The sequence below is a fragment of the Narcine bancroftii genome, chromosome 4, assembly GCF_036971445.1.
Source record: "Narcine bancroftii isolate sNarBan1 chromosome 4, sNarBan1.hap1, whole genome shotgun sequence".
Taxonomy (NCBI): Eukaryota; Metazoa; Chordata; class Chondrichthyes; order Torpediniformes; family Narcinidae; genus Narcine; species Narcine bancroftii.
This window is the reverse complement of record NC_091472.1, coordinates 78,363,115-78,386,603: the sequence shown is the minus strand read 5'-3', so window position 1 is coordinate 78,386,603 and position 23,489 is coordinate 78,363,115. Positions and strand designations below refer to the sequence as shown.

At 42.7% G+C, this 23,489-nt stretch overlaps 1 protein-coding gene across 2 annotated transcripts in view; it reads left to right on the top strand.

The window, feature by feature from the left end:
- The window catches only part of sertad2b (SERTA domain containing 2b), a 93,756-nt gene that overhangs the window by 29,668 nt on the left and 40,599 nt on the right, over positions 1-23,489 (top strand). The window lies entirely within an intron of this gene.

Below are 23,489 nucleotides of genomic sequence, written 5' to 3'. Positions count from 1 at the left end.
TGCAGTAGGAAAATGTGTGTGTATATGTGTGTATTTATATAAATATATTTAATGTTTGGCCTGGAAGTCAGCCTGAAGAAAACTGAGGTCCTCCATCAGCCAGCTCCCCACCATGACTACCAGCCCCCCCACATCTCCATTGGGCACACAAAACTCAAAACGGTCAACCAGTTTACCTATCTCGGCTGCACCATTTCATCAGATGCAAGGATCGACAATGAGATAGACAACAGACTCGCCAAGGCAAATAGTGCCTTTGGAAGACTACACAAAAGAGTCTGGAAAAACAACCAACTGAAAAACCTCACAAAGATTAGCGTATACAGAGCTGTTGTCATACCCACACTCCTGTTCGGCTCCGAATCATGGGTCCTCTACCGGCATCACCTACGGCTCCTAGAACGCTTCCACCAGCGTTGTCTCCGCTCCATCCTCAACATCCATTGGAGCGCTTTCATCCCTAACGTCGAAGTACTCGAGATGGCAGAGGTCGACAGCATCGAGTCCACGCTGCTGAAGATCCAGCTGCGCTGGATGGGTCACGTCTCCAGAATGGAGGACCATCGCCTTCCCAAGATCGTGTTATATGGCGAGCTCTCCACTGGCCACCGTGACAGAGGTGCACCAAAGAAAAGGTACAAGGACTGCCTAAAGAAATCTCTTGGTGCCTGCCACATTGACCACCGCCAGTGGGCTGATATCGCCTCAAACCGTGCATCTTGGCGCCTCACAGTTTGGCGGGCAGCAACCTCCTTTGAAGAAGACTGCAGAGCCCACCTCACTGACAAAAGGCAAAGGAGGAAAAACCCAACACCCAACCCCAACCAACCAGTTTTCCCCTGCAGCCGCTGCAACCGTGTCTGCCTGTCCCGCATCGGACTTGTCAGCCACAAACGAGCCTGCAGCTGACGTGGACTTTTACCCCCTCCATAAATCTTCGTCCGCGAAGCCAAGCCAAAGAATAAATATATATATGTATTTTTTTGTGTGTGATTAGTGTGCATGTATACATTTACCCCTCCATAAATCTTCGTCCGCGAAGCCAAGCCAAAGAAATATGTGTATGTATAATCTATCATAATGGCTTTATGAAGATTGTCTTTTTGTAATAGAGCTAATTGCTGCACTGCAAATCTCTCTTGTCTTCCTCTTCAAAAAGCTTAAAGTGGAAAACCCATCTACTGAGGGTATTTTGAGATTGGGTTGGGGTGGGTTGGAGATATTTTTCTTTAAACTTTTTTTCTCCTTGCAATGCTCCCACTGTATGATATAGGGCAAATTGTTAAATAAATTGCCTTAAAATTCTGAACTTGCCTGATTAGACAAAGGCTGGTGTGTTTGGGTCGTTACTGGAAGCTAAGTGCCTGCTTTATACACTTTGAGGTAAGTGTAGATGGCTGAAAGATAGATGAGGACCAGATGCAGTTTGGCACATGTTGAAGCAGCTGGTGTTGTGCTGTATTTCATTAGCTTGGAGTTAACTGTTGACCAGCAGTGAAAACCTGCCATCAAGCTTCCGATAGCATTGTGTGAAAGCATGAAATGTGCAACAATGTACAGTTGACTCTTTCTGTGGCAAAAAGAGCTGCCATGTCAAAAACTATTTCAATTTCTCCTTTGTTTTCTCATTGCTTTATTACCCATCCCCCAACATCACCCGCCTGCAAGGAAAGGGTTATCAGTACACAACAATTAAACCCTGGGCTCTTCTAAGAATAGAGTTCAAATTCCAAACCACTGAATATTTGCACATCAAATTTACATTTTCCCTCTAAGAAAAGGAACAGCAAAAAAATGGACAGACATGGACGATTGCCTAAGTACTGCACTTTTGAAAGGACTCCTGTGATGGTTTCCCTCTTTTGGCCTCTTGCAAATCCCTGATTTGTAGGAGCACTCCTCTATTAGTGACAATCCTTTTCTGTTGTCTGAATACTAAACTGTGAATTCCTACACGGCTCTTTCAACTTTTCATGACCAAGATGTTTTCCTTGTGAATTGGTGGTAATTATCTGAAAATACTTTTCTAATCCAGCATGGCATTCACTTGATAATAGGTGCAAAGTAAATGCAAATGGTTTAGTCTACAGAGGTGCAGTGTAAAGTTTAGTTTTATAGGCCATATCTTGGGCTCCAGTACCATCTTGGATCCACAAATAAATCACAGAAACCTGCAACAAGATTAACTGTGACATTTGGACCATTTAACTTCAATGGCATCACAGCATGGAATACTCAGCAAACCAGGCAGCATCTGTGGAGAGAGAAAAACAGTTAATTATGATTTTTACACAGCCACTGAATTCAAGGAAATTACTCCCAATTTTACAGAGCGCAGTCTGTAAAAAGATCGGAACAGGAATAAGGACCCCTGGTTATTAACAATCTTTCTTTGGCTTGGCTTCGCGGACGAAGATTTATGGAGGGGGTAAATGTCCACGTCAGCTGCAGGCTCGTTGGTGGCTGACAAGTCCGATGCGGGACAGGCAGACACGGTTGCAGCAGTTGCAGGGGAAAATTGGTTGGTTGGGGTTGGGTGTTGCGTTTTTCCTCCTTTGACAATAGACAATAGGAGCTGGAGTAGGCCCTTCGGCCCGTCGAGCCAGCACCGCCATTTTACAGATCATGGCTGATCAGTACCCCTTTCCAGCCTTATCCCCATAACCCTTAACTCCTTTGCCCACTAGAGTCTTATCTAACTCTCTTTTGAACATAATCAGCGAATCTGCCTCTACCACCCTCTGTGGCAGAGCATTCCACAGATTCACACTTCTCTGCCGTTCAGTTTAGACTGCAGGCGATCCGTGAGAATAACAGGCTAATGAAGAGGATATAAATACCGCACTTCAGGTATTCTGTCTGAATTGTTGTGTGATACGGATATTTGGAGTTTTGATCGTTCCTGTATGAACGACCTCTCTGGGAAGGTAGGGAGATACTTCAGATTGGAAAAATCACGCAAGTTCTATGTTTAAAAAAAATCAGATCCTTCAACTCATGAGATCTGAACTAAAATATTAGCTGTTTTTCCTCTGTCTAGCGAGATTGTCTCACCACAGTATTACCAACACTGTTTATATTTCAATCTTCTCTTGGATCTATTAACCAACTAACCAATTTCAATAATAATCATTCAGTTTGCTATACAATGGAAAAACATTGGAAAAGTGCTGGAAAAACATATCGGGTCTTGCAGCACCTATAGGAAGTAGGGGACAGACTTCCGGTTTTAGGCCAGACAGTCCGGCTTTTGAGGACTCTGTCCTCCATCTACCGCCACCTTGAGCAGGACATGAAGTTGTTCTCCATTCGGGGGTTTAGGCCCTACACCCCCAAATGAAGGACAAATTAAGGTGCAGTAAGGGCAAGGAAGGAGGGACTTGTCTGTTAAATGTGGTGCCCTAGGGTCCGTAGGCCGTGCATGATGGGTTGGAGTACTGGGTCCCTCCTTCCGTTGGAGGGAGGGGAAGTGTGGCAGCGGCGCATGAAGGTTCATGGCAGGTACGTAAGCTACCCACACATCCCCCTCCCTCCACCCCCAGCTGAGAGAGTTTTCTGATGCTATGTTCCCTCTAAATTGTGCGCCTGCACACTCTCAAAAACAGACAGTGTGCAGGCGCACAGTTTAGAGTGATGTCCTCCATTTGGACATTAGGAAATGGCCACCCTAATTTAGAAAGTGAAGGGTGTGACAGAGTATATAGATATGTTTTGGGGAGATAAAATGGGAAAAATTTGTTGGAGCAGGTTACATACAAACACTTTAAAACAAATCTTATTTAAAATACTGGACCTCTGCTAATGCTAGACATATTGGCTCCTCAACTTTTGCAAGAGTTTTGGAGAGTGCTCAAGAGACTTCACTAATGGATTGTTGTTTACAAAAGGCAACAGATGAAAGATCTTGTCGGTGCTGCCTTCTGTCTGGAGATGTTGTAAGATGGTTATGTGGTTTTGCAAGAAGAGAGAGTCAAATAGGCTTTCTCTCAGAGAGAGACCGATCAGTTCTGCAGTGTTATAGTCAGTAACAGTAGCTTGGACTGGAACAGGACACGCTGGTAAGCTTGTGGAAAGCCATTTTGGAAGAAGGCCTGGTCAAAGCTCTGTGGTTTATGCCAGAGGAGAAGACTGGCTGTCTAATGTTTCACTTGGAATAAGAGAAACAAAAAGAAATTCTGTTGTGGTGACTTGAGAGAAAGAGGTTACTATCTGGATAACCCTGAGGGGGAAAGTTCCTTCGACAAGCCACTGAAGTGGCTGATTAAAAAGAAACAACAAATCTCTCTTTGAAAACCGACAAGAACCTCCCTGAGTGATAACCATTTCCCTTTCGAGCACCAAAGCCTGGTGAACTTTATTTGGAGGAATGAGAAGTGAGATTGGACTGTGAACCAAAGAAATTTTCTGAACTTACACACACGTTACATAACACGTGTGCTTAGAATTAGAAGGGGATTAAGTTAGGTTAGTTAAGATAAAGTGTGATTCTATTTTCATGTTTAAAGATTATTAAAAGCAACTTTTGTTAAGTAACCATTTGTCTTGGTGAATATCTATTGCTGCTGTGTTTTGGGGTCCTCTGGGCTCGTAACAAGGATAATTAATGATTTGGGCCCAGGCCTGAGTCAAGGTGTGAGCAAAAATCAGGCAGGTGCTTGAATATAAAGGTAAGGGAGAGGAGCGGAGAAGTGGCGTGGGGTGGAGCAGATGGAAGAAGTGACGTGGAGTAGAGCGGAGGGAAGAGGTGGCATGGGGTGGAGTGAAGGGAAGAGGTGGCCTGTGGTGGAGCGGAGGAAAACCAGTAGGAAGTCATGGGTGAATAGAGGTGGGAGGGTAGAAGGGAAAAAATGCTGAGGTGATAGAGGGAGGAGTTTAACAGAAACTGGAGAAGCTGATGTGAATGCTGTCCAGTTGGAGAGTGGCCAGACAGAATATTAGGTGGTGTTGCACCAATTTGCGGGTTGCCTCAGTTTGGCAGTGCATGAGACCGTGGACAGATATATCAGTGGGAGGAATGATGTGTGCAATTAAAATGGTCGGCTACTTACAGGACTCTTGGGTACAGAGTAAATCCTGGTTGCAGGATTAAAAAAAAAACTTTTAGCTCTTTTAACAGGCTGTTTAAAACCTGTACAGAGCTGTTGGTATCAGGACCAGGCAGTAGGACCCTGTAGAGCAGCACGTGTCTCTGCTCCACACTCTCCTTGGTCAGCACCAGTGGCAGCCCTTGCCATTCTAGCAGCTCCAGGAGCACCACTGTTATTTTTTTTCAAGACTGCCGGGCAGGGTAATAGCTTCCTCCCATAGGCTGTGAGGTTGATGAGCAGTATCTTGTAACTATAAATCATTCCAAATATTTACTTAGATTATTTTATGTGATCATTATGAACTGTGCATTGTGCACCATGGATTGTACATATACAATCAGATGATAATAAACTTGAATGGAAGACCTCACCCTGGAGCAGATGCAATAAAAGCAGAGGAATTAAGAAAAAGGAATAGAATCCTTGCAGGAGAGAGGGAGAGAAGAGGGGTAGTCAAAGTAACAGTGGGAATTGGTGAGTTTGTAGAAATATCTGTGTAGAGTTTGTCTCCTGAGATGAGACTGAGAGATTGCAAAAGGGGAGAGCATTGCCAGAGATGGGCCAGGTGAATTTGAGGTCATGGTGGAACTTAAGCTCATCGTGAGTGCAGGAGGCATCATCGATGGAGCAAAGGAAGAGTTGAGGGAGTTTGCCTGTGTAGCCTGTAGCATGGATTGCTCCACATAGCCAACAAAGAGGCAGGCATTGCTGGGACCCATGGCTATCCCATTGACTTGAAAGTCGAATGAACCAAAGGAGAAGCTGAAGGCTACCTGCAAATTGGAGGAACAAGACCTAATATCCCATCTGGCCACCCTTCAACCAGACAGTATTAACATCAACTTATCCAATTTCCATCAAACTCCTTACCCGAATTTCTGTCCCTTACCTTATCCCTCTGCTTTCCTCCAGCTGCCCACCCCCTTGAATTCCCTCTCCAGAGAACTACACTCTATCACATTTGTTTTTCTTCTTTTCTACCCTCCCACCCATATCCACCAATGACCTCTTGGCTGTTAACCTGTACTCCTCCCCCCCAACCTTTTTATTCAGACACCTGTGTGCTTTTTAGCTCATACTTTGAAGAAGTGCTCCAGCCTTTGATTCCTGCAGATGCTGCACGACCTGCTGAGTTTCTCCAGCACTTGTGCATTGCAATTCAATTTGTTTTCCTTTGCTAGAGATGTTCCATGTGCCCTCCTTGCTTGATCAAATCAATTGGCCATTGCTTGCAGCAAAAGAAAAACCTGCCAGATTAGCTCGGACAAAATAGTTTGAATTTTGGAATGCTTTACTGTGATCTCCTGTCCTCACTCAGCCTCCAAACACAGTTTCCATTTAATAACATTCATGATTAGCAACTGAGGTCTGTTTCACTTATATCTCATTTCTAACCTAGTGAGCCTAAGAAAATGGATGTATAGTTTGAACTAAATAAAACTTATTGTAGACCTTCAAGTTAAACAGGAAAGACTGCAGATGCTGTGAATGTCATGTAATACACAAACATACTGGAGAAACTCATGCTATGTCAAGAGGAAGCAAATGTTTCAGACATGAGCCCTTCCTCAAGGTATAAGCAAAAACAGGCAGGCACCTGAATAAAAAGGTGGGGAAAAAGAGAGAAGGGGCAGGAGGAGGTGGGTAAGAGGTCATGGGTAGATATGGGCGAGAAGCAGAAAAGAAAAAAAAGAGAAGGGCTGGGGGAGGGGATAGCATGTTAACACGTGTTTCTGTCGAGGCGAATCTGGGTGAGGATGTGGTCATAGAGCTCAAGAGCAGCAGGGATTGCAGATGGGGGTGGGGGGCAGTGAGATCCTCGCAGAACACCCTTGAAAGAGAGAACGTCTTCAGGGTAGGTATCCCTCAAAGAGACTTTGCAGTGGAATGCCAATATCCAGAAGATAATCCAATAGATGAACTAAAGGAGCCATTCAACATGTTCTGAGTCAGCGTCTGGCTACCAAATCTAGAGAACCTAGATGACTGGTTGAATAAAGGGTAAGATAGGTTGAGTAATTACATTGAAGTTTGTTTAATTTTCACGGTATTGGAATCAATTTCTGAAGGAAGATGTACATTTTAATTTAGAAAGCTACTGATTAATCAGAGACAACAAAATTTGTTAAAGGAAATGTATAACTAAACAATTGAATTTCTGAGGACGTAATACAGAGCGTTGATCAGGGCAGTGTGCTTAATGTCCTCAACGTGATTTTAGAAAGACTTTTGGATAGGTCCCCCATAGAGAGCTGATTGAAAAAGTAGGTTCAAGAGAGTGGCAAATTAGTTTAGCAGCTGAAAGCAAAAAGTTCTTGTGTGCCTGTAAGTGGGGTTCCACGCTTATCATTTTGTGGTACTGTGTAGAAATGTAATTAAAGAAATTTGCAGATAATTCAGAAATGAATTGTGAGATTCATAGTGATAAGGAAAGGATTATACTACTAGAAGAATCGTCATCTGATCAGACAAAATGGAAATGCAATTTAATCCAGAGAATGGTGAGGTAATGCATTTTGAAAGGTGCAGCAAGACTGAGGAATATATATTTGTTGGAAGATACTGCGAGGTGTGAAGAAACAGAGGGGCTTTGGAAAGGCTGGTTACAGGATCTTAAGTTGCAGAACACGTTAATAAGGTAGCTAAAAAGGCAAACTGAACATTTTGTTAGTTAAGACTAAGAATACAAGAGTGAAGAGATGAGTCAGGAAATGACAATGCTAGCTGGATCACTGCTTTGGGCATTGTGTGCAGTTTTGTTTATCACATTTCAGGAAATATGATTGGATTGGAGAGGGTTCAGACAAGATGAACAAAGATGTTGCTAGAACTGGAAAATTGTAACTGTTAAGAACAATAGGATAAGCCCGTGGTGTTTCCTTTGCAACTGAGTGGAAACATAATTGAGGTGCATGAAATTACAAGAGATATGGATATTGTAAATGGGAAGAACCTTAAAACCCAGGGGGGCATAGACTTGAAGTAATTTGTAAAAAGCAATATTTGGGATACGAGTGGAAATAATCTAGCTAGGGTATGATGAGAATCTGGAACCCACTGCTAAAGCCTTCATTGTATTGGGATGTAAATTCAAAGACCTATAGCTTGCAGGGCTCCAGACCGAGAGCTGGAAAAGATTGGATACTGACTGACCAGCACAGACATGTTTAATCATATTGTCCCTTTGCATTGCTCTGTAGTTAATGTTCTGTAATTCTAATCTTTGATTCTAAACTTTGCACTTTGCTTTGACCATATTTGTCAAATGCAACGATTGAATCTGGAATCATCTGGCCTATGAGTTTGTATTACAAAATCATTAAGCCAATAACTGAACGTTCCTCTTTTTCAAGTTCAAGTTTGACTATGTCAAATCAGACAAAGCAGCCATTTTTCTGGACCACACAAACACGATTATACAGCACATAATAGTCAGATATATACATTAAGATAAAATTTAAAATAAATATATATAAATATTTTGGAATTATTTACTCAATCTCACATTCTGTTGTGTTGGAATCTAGGGGTTAAAACATCATGGAATATATGACTATTTATCAATCTTATATTTACTTCATGTTTACAATATATATGACTATGTAACAATATTATATTTACTTCATGTTTACTGGTGGAATCTAGGGGTTAAAATATCACGGAATATAAGACTATGTAACAATTTTATATTTACTTCATGGATAAGGGAAAAGAGTAATGTAATTAAGTGGCAATCACAGCATGGAGCAAAGTTGGCCAAAATACAAGGGAGAGGAAATGTATGAAACGATTTAGGAGGAATGCCAAACTGAAGGAGGTGTTGAGTAGCACAGGAGACACAGGTCAGACCAGAACAAAGAGTATCCTGTAAGAAACAAAGGGAATGGAAAGCCAGTCTAGGAAGAAGATTAAGGCATGAGGAGGTGTTAAGGAGAACAGAAGAAATTGGCCAGACAGGAACAGACCAATGATTGGAAATATCTGGGGTAGGAATTGATTTCTGTTCAAAACAATAGGATGGTCTGATCTTGAGGATTTAAGATAAGAGGTCTACACCCGAGATAAACTGTAGAATAAGAAATTGCTGGTGATATACTTTATGTAAAAAATCTAGCAAACCAACTTTTGTTCTGTATGGTAATTTGGATCTATATAAACTGAGCAGACTGGACAATAGGGGTCAGTCTTGGGGAATAGCTCACTGTGCAGGTGACCCATGAACTAACGACTGACCCAGAGCTCTGTGATAAGCTTTATTCTTGTGCTGTGTAATAAACTGATTGTTGAACCGAATACCTTCTTCTATCACTTCATTCAACGAGCACGCTGGATTCAGACGACACATAGACTAAATTGAGGGTAGGGTAAAGCCAGAGTCCGGCAGTTGGAAGAAGCTATTTCCCAGGTGGGGAGTCTTGATTTGAATGCTCCTGTACCACCACCTTGATGGTATTGGGTCAAAGATCCTGTGTGCTGGATGGAAAGGGTCCTTAATAATTCTTTGAGCCCCCATTGAAGCAATGTTCCTGGTAAATGACATCAATAGAGGAAAGGCCGTTTTGATGATTCTCTGATGTTTCAATTAGCTGGAACTTCTTGCAGTTTTTCCTCTATGTAACTGGCAATGAGCCGGGTTAAACTCAGACTCACAATTTCAGGGACAGAAACCACTGATCTGAAGGTAACTTCCAAAAGAGCCAGAGGCAAGGGAGGAAACATTCCCTGCTCTAACACTTCCCAATACATGAATGACCAACTCATCTTGCCTGTATTGGGTCTTTCTACAAAGGTTGGTCTCTCAAGAAATAATTCAATACTGTGAGAAACAGAAGTACCTTCACAGAAATTGTTTGAGACAAAAATTGAGAACAAAGAACATTTGCTTCCCCTTACCCTGGGAATACACACACACACTGGGGCTCACCCAACTTTTATACAGTTTATTTCAGTACAGAGGTACCCTCCCTCTTACATTCTTCTGGCTCCTGGATGAGTTTGGCATTAGGCAATCCTGTCTGATACATGCTGTTTCTGTGAACTTGGAGGACCAGGGGGTATCCTCTGTGTCCCATCATGTCATTGTCCTTATTCACAAACCCTCCTTTGTCCTTATTCACCCCTTCCCAACCCTCAGGGCTTACTAACTCTTATATGCAGAACTTGCAAATTCTGTCTAAGGGTTACTAATTACATATGCGGAACTTGCTGACTCTGTCTAAGGCTAGAAGACCCTTATTCAGACTAACTTTACTTCCTATATTCTATTATCTACCCTTATCCTACATTCTATTATCTACCCTTATCCTATTCATACTTGCTTTATTCATTACACATATATCCATACTAGCTTTCTTCATCGCTCATATTTTCATATTAGTTTTACTCATCTCTCACAATACCCTATTGAAGTTAAGATGGAACCTACTTCTACTATCAATTAAGGTCCTGTATTTCATTTTGTAGCATTCTGCAATCTCTTGGGGGAGGGGGGGGAAGTTCCTCACTGTCCTCCCTCACAACCCACCACCCCATTTCCCATCAGCCACAGTTGTATCATTTAAATCCATAACCTTTGGTTACTGACTGTAGAAACCTGTCTTTGAATGCATTTAAGCAGTGTGGAAAATCATGAACATTTCCCATCCCCTTACTCTCTTCTGCTCCATTGTTAATGCTAAATCATGTTGGCTTTTAAACACCATAATCCAGTATAAAATGCATGGTGGGATTGCAGCTTTGGCTTTTTTTTAGAAAAAGCATCTGTATTAAAATGTGAACCCCTCCCCCCCAACACAATTGAATTTTATGCTAAAATGTTTTTGTATGAATACCACAATCTCCCCTCCACATCTTGCCAACACAAGCTAAAATTATTGGGATTAATTGGATTTTAAATGAATGTGGAGGGTTTTATTTTGTGTATTTGATATTTTGTTGTTGTTGTTGAGATTCTATTTTCTCAAAAACTCACTGTTCTGCCTCTTCAAATAATCTTCACCAAAGATCTATTTTGCGTTGGTGTGTGTCCATCTGTCTGCCTGTCCTTTGGGGAAACAAAGGCACACTATGTTGTGCAGCAGTATGCAACATTCGGCTGGCCTTGGTGATTCACGAGCTGCCTGCACGCCCCTCACCTAAACTCTCCCTTTCCTGAAACTATTTCCTGAAACAGTTGGTGCAGGGATTTCCAACCATTAAAAACAAGCCCCAACCTCTCAACTCCTTAACTGATGATTACGCCCACCTCCATCTCCCTGGTTTATTACCTCTTTGAAATTACAAACATTTTTAAAAAAAGCAATTAAACTTTATTTTTTAAATTTAAATGTTTAAATTTGTGGAATATAACACACTAATAGGCCCTTCCAGCCCACGAGCCTGTGCCATGCAAATACCCCATTTAACCAACAATCCCAGTATGTTTTTAAAAAATTCTTTTTTATTTATTTTTTTATTTTACTTTTTGGTTGCAAAATAATTTGAAAGAAATGCTTCACTAAAATCTGAAAAAATACCACAAAATCAATTACACTTATTTATTAACCCAATTAATTCAACAGGAGTTTAATTACCTGAAACAAGTTCTCTGCCTTGTAACTGTTTCTCATGGAGTCACTGAACCTGTATTTTGTCTAATCTGGTTCATATTCACGGGTCTAATTACTATAACCATTATAGAATTAGCTGGAATTTAGTGTCCTGCCATTCAATTGTATGAGAAGTTAGACATTGGCGAACCGTCTGAATAACAGTATCAAGACCACTCTGGGAGGTCCTCACGGGTGATTCAAATTATCCGATTGGGCCTTCAAACAAAACATTTTATGCACCAACATCATGATGCCACCATATCAAAATGAGCAGTAAAAATCCTTGCTTCAATCCTTGGGGCTGGAAAGTCTTGTGTTCGGCACCTACCTTCCAAGATTAATTTCTCCTACTTTCCTCTTGAAATAGATCAGTAACAAATTAAGTTGGCCTTTATCGTCTCCTGCCTTTTGATCACTCATTGATGCTTGAGGTCAAAACTATCATCGTAAGTAAGGATGGTCAGTTTAATGAGATACTGATGGGCTTTAGGTGAAGCAGTATCATACCAAGGGCTGGAATTTTTACAAGAGAGTTACGGGTAAATGAATCATTTGTCAACCTGTATCTGCTGTGAGGAAGCCTATTTGAATATTTCTCCAGACATTAACAACCCACTACCGGCTTGGGAGAAAATTCAGACAGTTGCCTCTTGCTTGGACAATGGAGCAGAGTGACCGAGGGCCATTATATTGTCTCTGGACTCTGCTAATTCACTACTCCCAGGTTGTTCCCAACTTCTTTCCTCTGTAATATTGCTAAGCCAGAATCGTGATGTCCATGTCCTGCAGTAAGTTTCTTTTTTCACTAACCATGACTCTGCTCACTAACCAACCTTTTATTTCTGCAGCAACGCACAGCAAAAGTGCTGAAGGAACTTATTAGCAGGTCATGCAGCATCCATGGACAGTAATAGGCAGTGTATGGTTTGGGCCTGAGCCTTTCTATCCATGCATATCTTTGTTTTTTTTTAAATTGTCCTTTTCCCCCCCCCATATCACTCCCTGGGAGCCTTTGTCTCCTCAACCATACAACCCCCTGTGACGTCTGCGCCGTTCCAGTTAAGGTTTTTTTTTAATATATAATTTTTAAATTTTTCACACTGTGAACCGTATCAACCAAAATACACACAAACATTTCTGTCTTAAATATACACACTGGCATTTTCTCCCCTTTTTCCCTACCCCCCTACCTTCCCTCCCTCCCCCCCCCCCCCACCCTCCTCCAAAACCAATAAACATTCAACATATACAATACAATAAAACCATTAAACAATGTCATCACACAATGAAAATAAGCAAGAAAAAATGTGTAATCTACTTTTACACACTGGGTCAGTTCATTTTGTCTTCTTATCATTTTAGGGGGTGGAGGTCCGTGGTAAGCCCTCTCTGTTGTGTTCCATGTACAGTCCCAAATTTGTTCAAATAATGTGACTTTATTTTTTTAATTATATGTTATTTTTTTCCAATGGAATACATTTATTCATTTCTATGTACCATTGCTCTACTCTCAGGCTCTCTTCTGATTTCCAGGTTGACATTATACATTTTTTTGCTACAGCTAAGGCTATCATAATAAATCTTTTTTGCAATTCATCCAGTTTGAGGTCTAATTCTTCTTATTTTACTGCAAAGTAAGATCTCTGGATTTTTTGTTATGTTGCTTTTTGTGATTTTATTTAATATCTGATTTAGATCTTCCCAAAACTTATTCACTTTCTCACATGTACTGTTGTTTCCATTTCCTTCTTACAGCAAAAACATCTATCTGATAATGTTGGATCCCATTTTTTAAAAACTTTTGAGGCATGATATATAACCAGTGTAATAACCAATTATACTGTATCATGCGTAACCTTGTGTTTATTATATTCTTCATAGTTCCAGAACATAACTTTTCCCATGTTTCATTTTTTATCTTTATGTTTAAATCCTTTACCCACTTTTGTTTGGGTTTCTAGCTTATTTCATAATTTTCCTTATCTTGCAGCTTGATGTACATGTTCGTTATAAATCTTTTAATTATCATTGTGCAGTTAAGGTTGCTTGATCTTCCCTGATTTTTATCAGTTATCCCTCCCTTAATCCTTCTATCTTTTACTGCTCCTCCACTAACAGGAATCTTGTCATCTGTTGTGATGTCTACTGATGCAGCTCAGTATTGGTTTGTTCCATAAGGGCTCTTGAGTTACCCCATGGACTATATGGGTGTGAATTGTGACTGTAAACTAGAGGAACTTTTCCCAATTCTCATTTGCTTGATCTGGTGCTGAATCACAGCCCATGAAGAGTGGCAGTGAATGAATGGTTCTGCCTTAACCAATACTATCATCATTGCCAATAAAGAATTTGACCAGATTTCATGCAGCAATTTGTAGTCCAGTCTTTTCGGATTCAAGCACACAGGTTTCCAAGTCTTGAGCCTTCTGCCAGTTCTGCTGAAGCTATTGGAAAGTATCTTGATGAAATCAATAGAAATGGTGACTTGCAGCTTGGTAATGCTCTTCTGGCCCACAAGGCTGTGCCACCCAAATTAGGGTAGGAGGAAATAAGAGTGCCTGGAGGAAAGCCATGCAGACACAAGGCACTTTCAGGTGGCCAAAATACCCCGATGTAAAACCGCATATTCTACCCCTACGAGGCTGTTGGGAGGCCACCTGAAAGAGCAGGAGGTGCCTCCGAGGCACACTTTCCAACTCTCCTCCGAGAGGGATAATCACTGGAGCACTGAAGTCCCCCTAGGCACCTGAAAGTGGCTGCTAAGGGGATAGCAATCAGCTGGTGAGCACCTCCCCGCTGCCTCTGCCCCCCCCCCCCCCCGAGCGGGACATTGGGGCAGGGGGCGGCCGGCGCGCGACGTCGGGGCAGGGGCAGCTGGCGCGGGACGTCGGGGCAGGGGCGGCCGGCGCGGGACGTCGGGGCTGGGGCGGCCGGCACCCTAGCCCTGACATCCCAAAGGGATAGGATCTGGAGTGCACTCCGAGATGTCTCCTGTGCAGCTGTCCCTTTCAGGTGGCCAGCGCTGCGCTTTTAGCGCTGCAACCTGAACGACCATTCCACAGGGCTATATCCACTTCTGTTGGTGCATTCTTGGCAGAGAATGCACTTGAAAGCAGCTACAGGAATATCACAAGCTCTTTACAGACAGTGCCAGATTTGAACCTAGGTCGCTGGCATTGTAATAGCATTGCACTAACCGTGACACCCTAAAAGAAGTGCCTTGTGTTTTCAGCTATTAATTTCATTAAAGAATGATGGCTTGATTGCTTCCATTAAGAAATAATTCATTATTATCTTTGCCTTTGGAATCAAACAAACACCTATTTGCAGTTCAGGTACTTATTTTAATTTTTGCATTCTTGCTCTGCATTTTGTTCATTACAGGAGAGGTTTGTATTTGTGTATGACATCTACAAATGTTTTGGATCCAATATCGTGGTTTACCAATATGACAAAGTTGTAGCATGAAAAATGTAATGAAAATTTTCATGTTGTAAGCTCTGCCAACAGCAATGTAGTAATTAGAACAGTACAGGCCCTTTTGCCCTTGATGTTGTGCAGACTCACATATCCCTTACTTTTAAAAATAAAAGTACTAAACCCTCCCTACCCCATAATCCTCTGTTTCTTTCATCCATATGCCAGTCTAAAAGTCTCTAAAATGCTCCCAATGTTTCAGCTTCCACCACAATCCCTGGCAAGGCATTCCTGGCACCAACAACGCTGAGTGTGTAAATAAAAAAATTAAAAAATAACTTGCCCCTGATGTCTCCCCAAAACCTCCCTCCCTTAACTTTGGACGTATGTCCTCTGATGTTTCCTGATCCTGTCCTGGGAAACAGGTGCTTGCTGTCTACCCTATCTATGCATCTCATAATCTTGTAGACCTCTATCAAAGCTCCTCTTATCCTTCCACATTTCAAAGTGAAAAGTCCCAGCTCTGCTAAACTTGCCTCATAAAACTTGTTTCCCAATCCAGGAAACATCCTGGTAAATCTCCTCTGCAGCCTCTCCATAGCTTCCGTATCCTTCCTATAATGAGATTTGTGGAGTTGCCACATAACCTCTCTACTCCAGAATTCAATCCCCCTATTAATGAAGCCCAGATTCCCATAGACCTTCTTAACTATCCTATCAACATCCCATAGACCTTCTTAACTATCCTATCAACATCCTATAGACCTTCTTAACTATCCTATCAACCTGTGCGGTGACCTTGAGAGATGTCAGGATTTGAACCCCAAGTTCCCTCTATTCATTCACACTCTTAAGTAACCAACCATTAACCATGTACTCAGCCTTTTTGTTTGTTCTTCCAAAATACATCACACACTTATCCGGATTGAAATCCATCTGCCACTTTTCTACCTAAATCTGCATCCTGCCTATATCATTATGCAACCTTAGACAAACTTCATCTCCATCTACAACTCTCCCAACCTTTGAGTCATCCATAAACTTACTAAGCCATCCATCCGCCTCTTAATCCAAGTCATTTATAAAAATCACAAAGAGCAGGAGTCCCAAAACTGATCTCTGCGGCATTCCACTAGTCACCGACCTCCAGGCAGAAAACTTTCTTTTCACTACTACTCTCTGCTTTCTTCCTAGAAGCCAATGTTTTATCCATACATACATCCTGTGATTCATGACTTTCTGTACGAGTCTCTCATGGGGCACCCTGTCAAATGTCTTGCTAAAATTCATGTAGACCACATCTTCCGCTCTACCCTCATCAATTTATTTTGTTACCTCAAAGAACTCAATTAGGCTCGTGAAGCATGTCCTTCCCTTCACAAAGCCATGTGGACTATCCTTAAGTAGACTGGACTTCTCCAAATGCTCATAGATCCTATCCTTAAGAATCCTTTCCATTAGTTTGCAGACCACTGATATAAGACTTGCCTTTCTATAATACCCAGGATTCTCCCTATCCCCTTTTCTTTGGCTTGGCTTCGCGGATGAAGATTTATGGAGGGGGTAAATGTCCACGTCAGCTGCAGGCTCGATTGTGGCTGACAGGTCCGATACAGGACAGGCAGACACGGTTGCAGCGGTTGCAGGGGAAAATTGGTGGGTTGGGTGTTGGGTTTTTCCTCCTTTGCCTTTTGTCAGTGAGGTGGGCTCTGCCGTCTTCTTCAAAGGAGGTTGCTGCCCGCCGAACTGTGAGGCGCCAAGATGCACGGTTTGAGGCGATATCAGCCCACTGGCGATGGTCAATGTGGCAGGCACCAAGCGATTTCTTTAGGCAGTCCTTGTACCTTTTCTTTGGTGCACCTCTGTCACCGTGGCCAGTGGAGAGCTTGCCGTATAACACGATCTTGGGAAGCCGATGGTCCTCCATTCTGGAGACGTGACCCACCCAGCGCAGCTGGATCTTCAGCAGCGTGGACTCGATGCTGTCGGCCTCTGCCATCTCGAGTACTTCGACGTTAGGGATGAAAGCGCTCCAATGAGTGTTGAGGATGGAGCGGTCGGAGACAACGCTGGTGGAAGCGTTCTAGGAGCCGTAGGTGATGCCGGTAGAGGACCCATGATTCGGAGCCGAACAGGAGTGTGGGTATGACAACAGCTCTGAATACGCTTATCTTTGTGAGGTTTTTCAGTTGGTTGTTTTTCCAGACTCTTTTGAGTAGTCTTCCAAAGGCGCTATTTGCCTTGGCGAGTCTGTTGTCTATCTCGTTGTCGATCCTTGCATCTGATGAAATGGTGCAGCCGAGATAGGTAAACTGGTTGACCGTTTTGAGTTTTGTGTGCCCGATGGAGATGTGGGGGGGCTGGTAGTCATGGTGGGGAGCTGGCTGATGTAGGACCTCAGTTTTCTTCAGGCTGACTTCCAGGCCAAACATTTTGGTAGTTTCCGCAAAGCAGGACGTCAAGCGCTGAAGAGCTGGCTCTGAATGGGCAACTAAAGCGGCATCGTCTGCAAAGAGTAGTTCACGGACAAGTTTCTCTTGTGTCTTGGTGTGAGCTTGCAGGCGCCTCAGATTGAAGAGACTGCCATCCGTGCGGTACCGGATGTAAACAGCGTCTTCATTGTTGAGGTCTTTCATGGCTTGGTTCAGCATCATGCTGAAGAAGATTGAAAAGAGGGTTGGTGCGAGAACACAGCCTTGCTTCACGCCATTGTTAATGGAGAAGGGTTCAGAGAGCTCATTGCTGTATCTGACCCGACCTTGTTGGTTTTCGTGCAGTTGGATAACCATGTTGAGGAACTTTGGGGGGCATCCGATGCGCTCTAGTATTTGCCAAATCCCTTTCCTGCTCATGGTGTCGAAGGCTTTGGTGAGGTCAACAAAGGTGATGTAGAGTCCTTTGTTTTGTTCTCTGCACTTTTCTTGGAGCTGTCTGAGGGCAAAGACCATGTCAGTAGTTCCTCTGTTTGCGCGAAAGCCGCACTGTGATTCTGGGAGAATATTCTCGGTGACACTAGGTATTATTCTATTTAGTAGAATCCTAGCGAAGATTTTGCCTGCAATGGAGAGCAGCGTGATTCCCCTGTAGTTTGAGCAGTCTGATTTCTCGCCTTTGTTTTTTTACAGGGTGATGATGGTGGCATCACGAAGGTCCTGAGGCAGTTTACCTTGGTCCCAACAAAGCTTGAAAAACTCATGCAGTTTGACATGCAGAATTTTGCCGCCAGCCTTCCAGACCTCTGGCGGGGGGGATTCCATCCATACCTGCTGCTTTGCCACTTTTCAGTTGTTCGATTGCCTTATATGTCTCATCCTGGGTGAGGACCTCATCCAGCTCTAGCCTTAGGGGCTGTTGAGGGAGCTGGAGCAGGGCGGAATCTTGGACTGAGCGGTTGGCACTGAAAAGAGATTGGAAGTGTTCTGACCATCGGTTGAGGATGGAGATCTTGTCGCTGAGGAGGACTTTGCCATCTGAGCTGCGCAGTGGGCTTTGGACTTGGGGTGAGGGGCTGTACACAGCCTTTAGAGCCTCGTAGAAACCCCTGAGCTGAGCTGGGTTCGCTTGGCGAGGCTATCCCCTTTTATAAACAAGGGAACTATATTTGCCATTCTCCAATCCTCCATGCCTTCCCTGCGGCCAAAGAGGATTCAAAGATCATAGCTACTGCCCCACCTATCTCTTCTCTCACTTCCCATAGCAGCCTGGGATATATCGCGTCCGTCCCCGGGGATTTATCAATCTTGATGTTTTTAAAGAAGATCCAACACTTCTTCCTTAATCTCCACATTGTCCAGCACACAGGCCTGCTCAATTTCAACCTCACAGTGATTAAGGTCCTTTTCTCTTGTGAATACTGAAGCAAAATAGTTATTTAGGACTTCCCCAACCTCCTCCGCCTCTAGGCAAATGTTGCCTCCTTTATCCTTTAGCAGCCCCACCTTCATTCTCGTCATCCTCCTGTTCTTCACGTACACATAGACCACCTTGGAGTTCTCATGTCTCCTTCGAGCTCTCCTAAGTCCTTTCTTAAGCTCCTTCCTGGCTACCATTTACTTCTCATGAGCCCTCCTCCCTGTTACCTGCTTCCTGACTAGTTGCCTCACCTGCTTCGTCAGCCACAGTTCCCTTTTTCTACCATCTTTTCCTTGACCCAGTGGGTTAAATATAGGCCAGAATATCCTGCTCTTCTTCAAAACAGTGGTGTAAGATTTTATGTGCAGCTAAGGGAGCAGACTATTCATCTAAAAATCCAATATGTTGTCTTTGCCAGAAGTCCACCACCTCCAGAAGAGTACAATTCCCTCAACAATGTGGAGTACTATTGTACTCCACATTGGAGTACCAGTTCTATTTTAGTTAAACAAGAAAGTGTAATATCCAAACGTACTGGAGAAACTCAGAAGGTCATGCACGCAGTATCTATAGGAATCAAAGAGAACTGACATTTCGAACCTGAGCCCTTCATCAAGATATTTACCTTGCTTGTGTCACCTGCCAAATTTCTCCAGCACTTTTGTGTATTACAGCTCTATTTTAGTGCTGCTTTCTCCACTGTGAAACTTGAAGCCACAATCTCTGACGGAGGCCCAGTGCCTCAGTTTGAGTTCAAGTTTATCGTCACGTGTACCAAGATGCAGTGATAGTTTGTTTTGCAAGCAGTGCAACTAGATGTCGTCGAAGTAATATAGCATACAGCAAGTAGGACACAGTGCAGAGTTTCACGGTGAGATCAGTTAGTATGGAGCAAAGGCATTGTAATTTTACCATTGAGGTTCATTCAAGGGTCTGGTAATGGCAAGAAAGAAACTGTCCTTCAATGTGGTGGTGTGTGATTTTGCACTCATGAATGTTCTTCCACCAAGAGGGAGATGAAGCAATGTAGCTGGGATGATGGGATGAGTCCTTTAATATGTTGAGTGACTTTCCAAGGCAGTGGAAGGTATAGATGAAGTCAATGGGGATATGCATGCCAGCCTGAGCCAAATTCACAGCCTATGCAGCTGCTTGAATCCCTGGGCAGAGTAGTCCTCGTACCACAAATATTGCTGTTTGTGCAAAATTGCAATGTGTAGATTGTGGAAACATGGTAACCAATCATGAACACATTTCAAAAGTTACTTCCCACTTTGAGACAATCTAAAATCATGATACTTTTGCTGCTTACATCTTAATATTTTGGAAGTTGTCGTGGATTGCTTTTGAGTAAGTTGTCTAAAATTTAATCCCTGGCTTGTAATGTCCAATGAACTGTTTAGTCAGCTTGTAATCTTTCTCTGAAATTTATTCTATTAAAATAATAGGTAATTTGGGGTGAAGGATAGCAATGTAGCACACCATTTTGCTACTCTCCCAATCTTTTATTTATTAGGTCTGATTCACTGGCAACGACTGAGTTGAGAGCAAAACTCCTGCAGTTTTTCACATTCTATGGCTGACTAAAACTGTATTACTCACTTTTGTGTGTGATTTTCATACAATTTCATTGCCTGGGTTACTTGGGGAGCACCTTGGTTGCATGAATTTGGCATATTTCAACATGACTGGGATTTTATGTGGCTTTGGTAAAATGGATTTTGAGTCACTAAAGTTAAAACCAGGGACTAATTGCACATAAGATTCTGGTTAGCCATACAGTAGAATTGGCTTTTTTTACTATGCTGGCTTGCAAGCGGCACTTTTTTTTAAAAACTGCTTCAAATGTTTATTAAAAGAGGAACCTGTGGAACAAGCAGGCAACTAGATATCTGACTTGGTTGTCAGCATTTTGAGAGACAGACAAGTTTCAGGGTGCCTTGGTGGGAGAATGATTTCCTGTTGTAGATTAGAATCTTTATTTAACATGACTTAACAAGGAGTCCATAGGTTTCAGTTCTGTTTTGGAGTTCTTTTCTGTGCTTTTTTTTAACTATTCATTTCTTTTTGCACCCCCAAAAATAAATTTTGAGATTGGCGTAAGAAAAAGCCTGTCCCCTCCCATCATTAATCCTTCACCACCCCCACCCTTGACTGTTTGCAAAGGCTTGTGTGCCAACCATGTTTCCAGCTAAGAACAAAACACATGAATATTCCAGTAACGGGCCGTTTCCAGGCTTTGACAGGGGAGGAAATCTTTAAGTGAGACTGATTCTATCCCATTTAATCATTTGGAAAAGATGGGGAGGTGCAGAATGGCATGTTTGGCATAGCGGTTAGTGCAATGCCTTTACAGCACCAGCGATTGGGACTGGGGTTTGAATCCTGCAATCTCTGTAAGGAGTTTGTACATTCTCCACGTGTCTGCTTGGGTTTTCCCCAGGAACTCCGGTTTCCTCCCACTATTAGAAACCTACTAGGATATAGGTTAATTGGGTGTAAATTGGGCGGCACGGACTTGAGGGATGAACTGGCCTGTTGCCATGCTTGTATGTATGTCTACCAGGTTTGGGGGGTAGGGGCACTGCACTTAAAGAAGAAAATCTGCAGACACCCCAAATGTTGCTTTTTACTTCCTATGGATGTTGTGTGACTTGCTGAGTTTCTCCAGCACCTTTCTGTGTATTGCAGAGGAGAGCCTGCAAATTCTTTCTCTTGAATTCTGCATTTGTTTTTTTTGTGTACTGTGTTGCAGTAAGAAAACAATAATTGATGATCACATATGGAAACTTTTGTCAGGGTATACAGGATCACAAACTTCTCCATGCAACACTCCTTTGGAGCATTGCCAGAGACTTTTGATTTCATTTCAATTTAGAACATCTATTAAAAGGTGCACCTGGGTCACCCCCAGTGTTCTTAGCTAACAATAATGATATTTCTGACCATTTCTTCCCCTCTGCCTTCTTTCTTCAAGTCTCATTCTCCACTATCATACCTCTTCCACCTTATTGCCACTTCCTGCACCCTCAAAACTGTCCCACAGCCATTGCTCCCCATTCCTTAAATGAAATCCTTTTACCTCCTTACTATCCACCAATCCAAGGGATAGGGTTTGATCCTTATTTCACCTTGGTACCCTCCCCATGTCAAGACCATAATATTGGCCTCAATCAAGTGCACTGTCAGGTGGGGGAAGCACAGGTACACAGCAGGTAATACTACTTTCACATCTCCAGCAATCTGGATTCCACCCTCACTTCCTTCACTGCTTTGGGTTTCCTCCCAAAAAAGGTGCTGGGAGAATAGCTAGCTTTTGTAAGTAAAGCTGTGTGTCAGGATCAGGAAGTTGATGGATGTGTGAGAGAGCACAGGTTACAGGGATTAAGAGGAGGAACGGGATTGATCAAATAGTCCCCTGAAATTTGATGGGCCAATCAGCCTTCTACGCAATAAAAATAAAGGGAAATTAAAGCTATTCTGAACCTGGCCTCTGATCACCTGGACAAATAAAATTTTCACAGGTTAGCCACAGTTTCCATGAACCTTGGCACTCCTCTGCAGGGCCAGCCAAGCACACTGCCGTAGATACAGTAGGTTGAGAATCTGGTTCTTTCTATTTGAAATGCAGCATCTTGGAGGAACTGTAAGAGAATGAGCATATTGGAAGATCTCCAAGAGGGTTATCATTGGGAGGAAAGGAGGGTTGTATGCAGTGGCAAAATGTTGCATTTGGGGTTTTTAGGGAAATAAGTGCTCCCCAAAATACTCTCAGCAATTCAATTTTATCAAAGATTACTGCTCAATTCCTTCTTGCAGGAGAAGAGACAAATAAACTCAGGATGTGTAAAGAAATTTCTGTGAATGTCCTCATCGAATTGGAAGGAAAGCGAGATGCATGTGTTTGCTCCTATTATATTTAAAAAAATCATGGAAGGACACAGCACGAAAGGTTATTTGGAACTAGGTAACTTGGCTCTTTGGTAGAGCTGTCCAATTGATGCTTACTGACTCTGCATGGCTTTATGAAGGTGCCACCCTCCTTTGTCCCAGCCAGCTGTTTCAGTGGAACAGCAGGGAATATGAAGGATGGTGACAACTAGATGAGGATTTTTCTCTATCGTCACTAGCTCAGCTGTCTTCCCAGATGATAGCAAGGAGGGGCTGGAGATCCCACTTTCCTGCAAACGTCCAGAAGCTGTTTGAAACAATGTTGCAAATTTGTATCACCTTTCACACAGTAGAAGTATCACTGTAAGATAGCCCAGTGAACATATCACTGGTAAAGATGATGGATAGTGTATCAGGTGGCTAAAGTGTCTTTAAATCACTCAATCTCCAAAAGTTGGCAAACTGCTGCCTGTAAATGCTTCGGTAGTAGTTTCTTGAATGTTAGTTCTGTCAGTTTAAAAAAAATAACTGAAATTCTTTGCATGGTTTATGTTTCCGTCCAATTTAATCTTTGGTCTTTTAAATCATTTCTTACTGCCTTTTCTTGGCTCCTTTCTGATGGTGCATTATTTCCCCCCCCCCCCTTTTTTTT